The 10,802-nt window shown below is 35.4% G+C and overlaps 1 protein-coding gene across 1 annotated transcript in view; it reads right to left on the reverse strand.

The window, feature by feature from the left end:
- LOC123875801 (hemicentin-2-like) overlaps positions 1-10,802 on the reverse strand; it is a 357,222-nt gene that overhangs the window by 223,018 nt on the left and 123,402 nt on the right. The gene's annotated exons all lie outside the window — the stretch shown is intronic.

Genomic DNA, 10,802 nt, shown 5'->3' on the forward strand with positions numbered 1-10,802 from the left:
GATATACTTATAATAAAAACGTAACTAAACGATTTCTGTACATTAAATAATATTAATACTTATATTTATTTTGAAAATTTTTGTCGGAGGATATACTGACGATAAATATGTATATTAACCCAAATCAGGATTATTCAATGTTTTTGTCTGTCTGTCTGTCTACTTGTGTTTCTGTTTGTATGTACACGCATCATGATGAAACTACTGAATGGATTTGAGTGCAACTTGGCTTACTTATAGATACACTTAGCTAACAAGTAAGTTAGATTTCATTTCGAAAAACAATAGGATTCGTTCGGGATAAGGAATAGAAATTTTCGTCTATGTTGTTCCATAAGTTCAACAAAGTTTGTTTTAAGTATTTTTTTTACACAAAGTTATTTTAAGTTTTGTGTAAATTAACTGGAAATTTGATAAAATCTAGTTGGACAATAAAACTCTTCAACGGGTAACAGCAAATTATAGCGATTGATGTAAAAGTTTAGAATAAAAATTAAATTAAAAATTTAAAAAACCCCCGACACATAAACCTCTAAAAAATAAAAAAATAATAGGTAAGTATGTATGGGCCCTTTAAGAATAGTATAAATAGTAAAGTTTTTATCCAAGCGTTCGTTGCGTCGGGGGACCGCTAAAGTTAAAAAAACTATTCTTCCTACAACAGATGACTTTCATAGTTTATGATAGGTAGCGGTCCCCTGGCGCAACGAGCGCTTGGATAAAAACTTTACTATTTATACTATTCTTAAAGGGCCCATACATACTTACCTATTATTTTTTTATTTTTTAGAGGTTTATGTGTCGGGGGTTTTTTAAATTTTTAATTTAATTTTTATTTCACGCTTTTTAAACTTTATTCATAAATTACCGTTTATTTGTGCCATTCTAAAACCCAATTTCTATAATAATATAAATCCAATAAGGCAGCTAATATCTCTTCAAAAGTAACATCAATGTTATGTTAATTATACGTTCCATGAAATATTTTTGACCGAACATCACTAAATCAAGAATTATCTGAATGACTCACATAGTTTAAAACGACCAAAAAGAAATATCTGTTTCTAACATGTCGTTGCTTTAAAAATGTACCCATTTTACGTAGTCGTATAATAGTTCGCTTTTCAAGATATACCTACGATTAAATTGAAATCGACTTTCACCCGATGAAATAAGGAATAAAGTGGCTTGTATTTCATTTTGTTTGTTATTGCATGTCAAATTTTTATTTGACATAACTTTCAAAAACCGGTCAAGTGCGAGTCTGCCTCACACATGAAGAGTTCCGTACAAGTTTTTTTTTATGTAATGACAATTCAGTTGTCGGATTTTACTCTTTACTTGGGCCACAGGAGTAGAGTGCTTGGGCTATAAGATATTGCTACCTGCCTTTCATGATTCTACGTAAACGGGAAGTACCCAATTTATAAGTTTTGATTCTCTTGAAAGATGACACACAGACAGACAACGAAGTGGTGAAGGAAAACACTGTCAGGAAACCTGCATGCTTGAGAGTTGGCCATAATGCTCCCTCAATGGTGCGTGAGGTGTGCCAATACGTGCTTGGCCAGTGTGGTAGCTTCTCATTCTGAGAGGAGACTTGTGCTCAGTAGTGACCCGGCGATGGGTCGATCCTGATGATGATGAATTTTAAACGTATTTTGTCAAAGTAAATAAGCTGAGTTCAAGCAGATAAAATAAAAAGAAGGTGCGCCTAATGCATCATCCAAACCTGCGCGACAAAGCGACTACGATGCGGGAACCTCAGCCGCGCGGAGGGTCATCGCCTCCTACGATATTTAATGGTGCCATGCACACCTACGCGACTACAACAGTCGAGGCTACGTACAACATCTTTTTTTTCTACAGATACCTACTGAACCCTAAAAATAGTTTGACTATGGTTTGGGTTTGGGTTGATTGTTCGTGGCCTTTGGTTGACTGTTGGATATTATAATTGAATTAATGTTTTCTCGTTTAACTGTGATTATAATATTTTATAAATTAGAAACTCCGCGACTACGATCCAAAGTATCGGAGTTTTCCAAAACATTATTTTCAAATAAATAATTATGTATCTAGGCAACGTCCATATTGACAACTTGACAATTTGCCAATTGACATAATATTATGAACCTCTGTTACAATAGTGAAAGATCCCAGGGCCACCAGCCGTCACGTATTTTCTGACGAACGAAATGTGGACGATTGAGTAGTGTTACTATGTACTAAGAACGCATGCCTACAGACCTGCTAGCTTGCTTAGACGGCCAATTTTCAGGTATCAGGTAATCAAGGTACATAAAAACATTACTTACCTCACGTAAATTCTCCAATTTTTTTAATTTTTAGCAGATTTTTTTAATATTAATAATTAATTGACATAAGTAAACTATAAGAGAGTGAGAGAGAAGTCAATATATCCTAATACATGTCTTACTCAGTCTCATGCGCGTAGATAACGATGCCCTCGCGCTCAAACCCACAGAGGCATTAAAATTGAATTTAGGGGATGATTGGCCCTCTGGATCGGTCTGTCTTCTTGTAAAAGGTTTTAAAATAGTTGTCTGGTGGACATATATAAAAATGGAGCATCAGAATTTACGTGCAGTTAAGTAATTACTTATTTTGGGAGCTTTAAAGCGTCTGCAAAGCAATACGGCCGACGCGGGAAGTGTCTGGGAGTATTGGCGACATATTTTTAAGGATATTGCCTAAAATATACGTAAAAATCAGTTTGGCGAATTTACGTGAGGTAAGTAATGTTTTTATGTACCTTGATTATCAGATACCTGAAAATTGGCCGTCTAAGCAAGCTAGCACGTAGGCTAGGCATGCTTTCTTAGTACTTACTAACACTACTCAATCGTACATATTTCCTGTGTCAGAAAATACGTAACCTCTGGTGGTCCTGGGATAAAAGTAATAAGAAAACCAGAAAAGAGCTGATAACTTCCAAACGGCTGAACCAATTTTTTTGGATTATAGCTAAGAACACTCTCGATCAAGCCACCTTTCAAACAAAAAAAACTAAATTAAAATCGGTTCATTCGTTTAGGCGCTACGAGGCCACAGACAGATACACAGATACACAGATACACAGATACACAGATACACAGATACACAGATACACAGATACACAGATACACAGATACACACGTCAAACTTATAACACCCCTCTTTTTGGGTCGGGGGTTAAAAATATAGACTTTCAACCATTTAATATGAACGAAGTCTCATATCGTTATCACTTACACTCCCTGCGAGCCTTAAATCAGCCAAGCTTTAAATCTAGCTTCCAGGAACATTTTACTAGGTCAAAGGTATTACTCAAGATGCACAATATAAAGCAGTTAGCAAGTTCGTTCGTCTTTACATCAAAGCAATTTACGAGCGCCGACTCAATTAAACCACACCCTGTTGGGTGTCAACGATTCGCAGTATATGTCAACTCACAGATAAAACCCTCGCTTCACCTTCTCTCACCTAACCCGTCATTGGGCCACTACTGAACACATGAACTGCAGGTCTGAAATAAAAAGAATGCCCGGCTGAGATTGTATCAGAGTGCGTGTTAGAGTGCGTGTCCGGAGTTGAATTCCAACCCCCAAACGTCTGACTTGTTAACCACTTAGCTATCACCACTTTCTCAAATTCAATATTGCTTTTCATCATGTCTTGTCAAATTAATTTTAACTCTATTGATTATAACTTACAATTTCAGAAATACTTATTATTTGGGAAAACATCAAAAGTTACTTATCTTCAGACATGACTATATTTAACTTTCTAAACTTTCCCTTTAAGAAAGATATATTTATTGTATGTATAAAAGTTTATTACTTTCGACCTTTATAGTATTCAGTAAATATTTATCTACAATAACAAGTCGTTTTAAAGTTCATTCGCTTTCAAATTGAAACAATATTCTAACGCGCGTCGAAATTACTTTTCGTCTCGTTTTGTTGAATGTACACAAAATAATGATTCTCAATGGCATATTTTCATATTAAATTTTATTTTACGATTATTAAGTACTATATCTCACAGAATAATAGTAAAACATAATTCAGTTTAAAATAGCAGGTCCGGCCTAACGGTAAAATTATACAATACAAATAAAATTGTAATTGGATCTACAGTCTACACTCTACCGATACGCTGTCCTCTGAGAGTAGTTAATATAGTGCTCTCTCTGTTACATATTCCCATACATATGACAAAGACAAAAAGTCAGTGGGCGTTAGTTGACCATTGTCCAACCTCACAAACAAACCTACGTTTTCCGCACTATTAGAGAACCTATGTTATCAATAAAAATTAAATTAAAAATTTAAAAAACCCCCGACACATAAACCTCTAAAAAATAAAAAAATAATAGGTAAGTATGTATGGGCCCTTTAAGAATAGTATAAATAGTAAAGTTTTTATCCAAGCGTTCGTTGCGTCGGGGGACCGCTAAAGTTAAAAAAACTATTCTTCCTACAACAGATGACTTTCATAGTTTATGATAGGTAGCGGTCCCCTGGCGCAACGAGCGCTTGGATAAAAACTTTACTATTTATACTATTCTTAAAGGGCCCATACATACTTACCTATTATTTTTTTATTTTTTAGAGGTTTATGTGTCGGGGGTTTTTTAAATTTTTAATTTAATTTTTATTTCACGCTTTTTAAACTTTATTCATAAATTACCGTTTATTTGTGCCATTCTAAAACCCAATTTCTATAATAATATAAATCCAATAAGGCAGCTAATATCTCTTCAAAAGTAACATCAATGTTATGTTAATTATACGTTCCATGAAATATTTTTGACCGAACATCACTAAATCAAGAATTATCTGAATGACTCACATAGTTTAAAACGACCAAAAAGAAATATCTGTTTCTAACATGTCGTTGCTTTAAAAATGTACCCATTTTACGTAGTCGTATAATAGTTCGCTTTTCAAGATATACCTACGATTAAATTGAAATCGACTTTCACCCGATGAAATAAGGAATAAAGTGGCTTGTATTTCATTTTGTTTGTTATTGCATGTCAAATTTTTATTTGACATAACTTTCAAAAACCGGTCAAGTGCGAGTCTGCCTCACACATGAAGAGTTCCGTACAAGTTTTTTTTTATGTAATGACAATTCAGTTGTCGGATTTTACTCTTTACTTGGGCCACAGGAGTAGAGTGCTTGGGCTATAAGATATTGCTACCTGCCTTTCATGATTCTACGTAAACGGGAAGTACCCAATTTATAAGTTTTGATTCTCTTGAAAGATGACACACAGACAGACAACGAAGTGGTGAAGGAAAACACTGTCAGGAAACCTGCATGCTTGAGAGTTGGCCATAATGCTCCCTCAATGGTGCGTGAGGTGTGCCAATACGTGCTTGGCCAGTGTGGTAGCTTCTCATTCTGAGAGGAGACTTGTGCTCAGTAGTGACCCGGCGATGGGTCGATCCTGATGATGATGAATTTTAAACGTATTTTGTCAAAGTAAATAAGCTGAGTTCAAGCAGATAAAATAAAAAGAAGGTGCGCCTAATGCATCATCCAAACCTGCGCGACAAAGCGACTACGATGCGGGAACCTCAGCCGCGCGGAGGGTCATCGCCTCCTACGATATTTAATGGTGCCATGCACACCTACGCGACTACAACAGTCGAGGCTACGTACAACATCTTTTTTTTCTACAGATACCTACTGAACCCTAAAAATAGTTTGACTATGGTTTGGGTTTGGGTTGATTGTTCGTGGCCTTTGGTTGACTGTTGGATATTATAATTGAATTAATGTTTTCTCGTTTAACTGTGATTATAATATTTTATAAATTAGAAACTCCGCGACTACGATCCAAAGTATCGGAGTTTTCCAAAACATTATTTTCAAATAAATAATTATGTATCTAGGCAACGTCCATATTGACAACTTGACAATTTGCCAATTGACATAATATTATGAACCTCTGTTACAATAGTGAAAGATCCCAGGGCCACCAGCCGTCACGTATTTTCTGACGAACGAAATGTGGACGATTGAGTAGTGTTACTATGTACTAAGAACGCATGCCTACAGACCTGCTAGCTTGCTTAGACGGCCAATTTTCAGGTATCAGGTAATCAAGGTACATAAAAACATTACTTACCTCACGTAAATTCTCCAATTTTTTTAATTTTTAGCAGATTTTTTTAATATTAATAATTAATTGACATAAGTAAACTATAAGAGAGTGAGAGAGAAGTCAATATATCCTAATACATGTCTTACTCAGTCTCATGCGCGTAGATAACGATGCCCTCGCGCTCAAACCCACAGAGGCATTAAAATTGAATTTAGGGGATGATTGGCCCTCTGGATCGGTCTGTCTTCTTGTAAAAGGTTTTAAAATAGTTGTCTGGTGGACATATATAAAAATGGAGCATCAGAATTTACGTGCAGTTAAGTAATTACTTATTTTGGGAGCTTTAAAGCGTCTGCAAAGCAATACGGCCGACGCGGGAAGTGTCTGGGAGTATTGGCGACATATTTTTAAGGATATTGCCTAAAATATACGTAAAAATCAGTTTGGCGAATTTACGTGAGGTAAGTAATGTTTTTATGTACCTTGATTATCAGATACCTGAAAATTGGCCGTCTAAGCAAGCTAGCACGTAGGCTAGGCATGCTTTCTTAGTACTTACTAACACTACTCAATCGTACATATTTCCTGTGTCAGAAAATACGTAACCTCTGGTGGTCCTGGGATAAAAGTAATAAGAAAACCAGAAAAGAGCTGATAACTTCCAAACGGCTGAACCAATTTTTTTGGATTATAGCTAAGAACACTCTCGATCAAGCCACCTTTCAAACAAAAAAAACTAAATTAAAATCGGTTCATTCGTTTAGGCGCTACGAGGCCACAGACAGATACACAGATACACAGATACACAGATACACAGATACACAGATACACAGATACACAGATACACAGATACACACGTCAAACTTATAACACCCCTCTTTTTGGGTCGGGGGTTAAAAACGTAACTAAACGATTTCTGTACATTAAATAATATTAATACTTATATTTATTTTGAAAATTTTTGTCGGAGGATATACTGACGATAAATATGTATATTAACCCAAATCAGGATTATTCAATGTTTTTGTCTGTCTGTCTGTCTACTTGTGTTTCTGTTTGTATGTACACGCATCATGATGAAACTACTGAATGGATTTGAGTGCAACTTGGCTTACTTATAGATACACTTAGCTAACAAGTAAGTTAGATTTCATTTCGAAAAACAATAGGATTCGTTCGGGATAAGGAATAGAAATTTTCGTCTATGTTGTTCCATAAGTTCAACAAAGTTTGTTTTAAGTATTTTTTTTACACAAAGTTATTTTAAGTTTTGTGTAAATTAACTGGAAATTTGATAAAATCTAGTTGGACAATAAAACTCTTCAACGGGTAACAGCAAATTATAGCGATTGATGTAAAAGTTTAGAAAAATATAGACTTTCAACCATTTAATATGAACGAAGTCTCATATCGTTATCACTTACACTCCCTGCGAGCCTTAAATCAGCCAAGCTTTAAATCTAGCTTCCAGGAACATTTTACTAGGTCAAAGGTATTACTCAAGATGCACAATATAAAGCAGTTAGCAAGTTCGTTCGTCTTTACATCAAAGCAATTTACGAGCGCCGACTCAATTAAACCACACCCTGTTGGGTGTCAACGATTCGCAGTATATGTCAACTCACAGATAAAACCCTCGCTTCACCTTCTCTCACCTAACCCGTCATTGGGCCACTACTGAACACATGAACTGCAGGTCTGAAATAAAAAGAATGCCCGGCTGAGATTGTATCAGAGTGCGTGTTAGAGTGCGTGTCCGGAGTTGAATTCCAACCCCCAAACGTCTGACTTGTTAACCACTTAGCTATCACCACTTTCTCAAATTCAATATTGCTTTTCATCATGTCTTGTCAAATTAATTTTAACTCTATTGATTATAACTTACAATTTCAGAAATACTTATTATTTGGGAAAACATCAAAAGTTACTTATCTTCAGACATGACTATATTTAACTTTCTAAACTTTCCCTTTAAGAAAGATATATTTATTGTATGTATAAAAGTTTATTACTTTCGACCTTTATAGTATTCAGTAAATATTTATCTACAATAACAAGTCGTTTTAAAGTTCATTCGCTTTCAAATTGAAACAATATTCTAACGCGCGTCGAAATTACTTTTCGTCTCGTTTTGTTGAATGTACACAAAATAATGATTCTCAATGGCATATTTTCATATTAAATTTTATTTTACGATTATTAAGTACTATATCTCACAGAATAATAGTAAAACATAATTCAGTTTAAAATAGCAGGTCCGGCCTAACGGTAAAATTATACAATACAAATAAAATTGTAATTGGATCTACAGTCTACACTCTACCGATACGCTGTCCTCTGAGAGTAGTTAATATAGTGCTCTCTCTGTTACATATTCCCATACATATGACAAAGACAAAAAGTCAGTGGGCGTTAGTTGACCATTGTCCAACCTCACAAACAAACCTACGTTTTCCGCACTATTAGAGAACCTATGTTATCAATAAAAATTAAATTAAAAATTTAAAAAACCCCCGACACATAAACCTCTAAAAAATAAAAAAATAATAGGTAAGTATGTATGGGCCCTTTAAGAATAGTATAAATAGTAAAGTTTTTATCCAAGCGTTCGTTGCGTCGGGGGACCGCTAAAGTTAAAAAAACTATTCTTCCTACAACAGATGACTTTCATAGTTTATGATAGGTAGCGGTCCCCTGGCGCAACGAGCGCTTGGATAAAAACTTTACTATTTATACTATTCTTAAAGGGCCCATACATACTTACCTATTATTTTTTTATTTTTTAGAGGTTTATGTGTCGGGGGTTTTTTAAATTTTTAATTTAATTTTTATTTCACGCTTTTTAAACTTTATTCATAAATTACCGTTTATTTGTGCCATTCTAAAACCCAATTTCTATAATAATATAAATCCAATAAGGCAGCTAATATCTCTTCAAAAGTAACATCAATGTTATGTTAATTATACGTTCCATGAAATATTTTTGACCGAACATCACTAAATCAAGAATTATCTGAATGACTCACATAGTTTAAAACGACCAAAAAGAAATATCTGTTTCTAACATGTCGTTGCTTTAAAAATGTACCCATTTTACGTAGTCGTATAATAGTTCGCTTTTCAAGATATACCTACGATTAAATTGAAATCGACTTTCACCCGATGAAATAAGGAATAAAGTGGCTTGTATTTCATTTTGTTTGTTATTGCATGTCAAATTTTTATTTGACATAACTTTCAAAAACCGGTCAAGTGCGAGTCTGCCTCACACATGAAGAGTTCCGTACAAGTTTTTTTTTATGTAATGACAATTCAGTTGTCGGATTTTACTCTTTACTTGGGCCACAGGAGTAGAGTGCTTGGGCTATAAGATATTGCTACCTGCCTTTCATGATTCTACGTAAACGGGAAGTACCCAATTTATAAGTTTTGATTCTCTTGAAAGATGACACACAGACAGACAACGAAGTGGTGAAGGAAAACACTGTCAGGAAACCTGCATGCTTGAGAGTTGGCCATAATGCTCCCTCAATGGTGCGTGAGGTGTGCCAATACGTGCTTGGCCAGTGTGGTAGCTTCTCATTCTGAGAGGAGACTTGTGCTCAGTAGTGACCCGGCGATGGGTCGATCCTGATGATGATGAATTTTAAACGTATTTTGTCAAAGTAAATAAGCTGAGTTCAAGCAGATAAAATAAAAAGAAGGTGCGCCTAATGCATCATCCAAACCTGCGCGACAAAGCGACTACGATGCGGGAACCTCAGCCGCGCGGAGGGTCATCGCCTCCTACGATATTTAATGGTGCCATGCACACCTACGCGACTACAACAGTCGAGGCTACGTACAACATCTTTTTTTTCTACAGATACCTACTGAACCCTAAAAATAGTTTGACTATGGTTTGGGTTTGGGTTGATTGTTCGTGGCCTTTGGTTGACTGTTGGATATTATAATTGAATTAATGTTTTCTCGTTTAACTGTGATTATAATATTTTATAAATTAGAAACTCCGCGACTACGATCCAAAGTATCGGAGTTTTCCAAAACATTATTTTCAAATAAATAATTATGTATCTAGGCAACGTCCATATTGACAACTTGACAATTTGCCAATTGACATAATATTATGAACCTCTGTTACAATAGTGAAAGATCCCAGGGCCACCAGCCGTCACGTATTTTCTGACGAACGAAATGTGGACGATTGAGTAGTGTTACTATGTACTAAGAACGCATGCCTACAGACCTGCTAGCTTGCTTAGACGGCCAATTTTCAGGTATCAGGTAATCAAGGTACATAAAAACATTACTTACCTCACGTAAATTCTCCAATTTTTTTAATTTTTAGCAGATTTTTTTAATATTAATAATTAATTGACATAAGTAAACTATAAGAGAGTGAGAGAGAAGTCAATATATCCTAATACATGTCTTACTCAGTCTCATGCGCGTAGATAACGATGCCCTCGCGCTCAAACCCACAGAGGCATTAAAATTGAATTTAGGGGATGATTGGCCCTCTGGATCGGTCTGTCTTCTTGTAAAAGGTTTTAAAATAGTTGTCTGGTGGACATATATAAAAATGGAGCATCAGAATTTACGTGCAGTTAAGTAATTACTTATTTTGGGAGCTTTAAAGCGTCTGCAAAGCAATACGGCCGACGCGGGAAGTGTCTGGGAG

The sequence above is a fragment of the Maniola jurtina genome, chromosome 20, assembly GCF_905333055.1.
Source record: "Maniola jurtina chromosome 20, ilManJurt1.1, whole genome shotgun sequence".
Classification (NCBI taxonomy): domain Eukaryota; kingdom Metazoa; phylum Arthropoda; class Insecta; order Lepidoptera; family Nymphalidae; genus Maniola; species Maniola jurtina.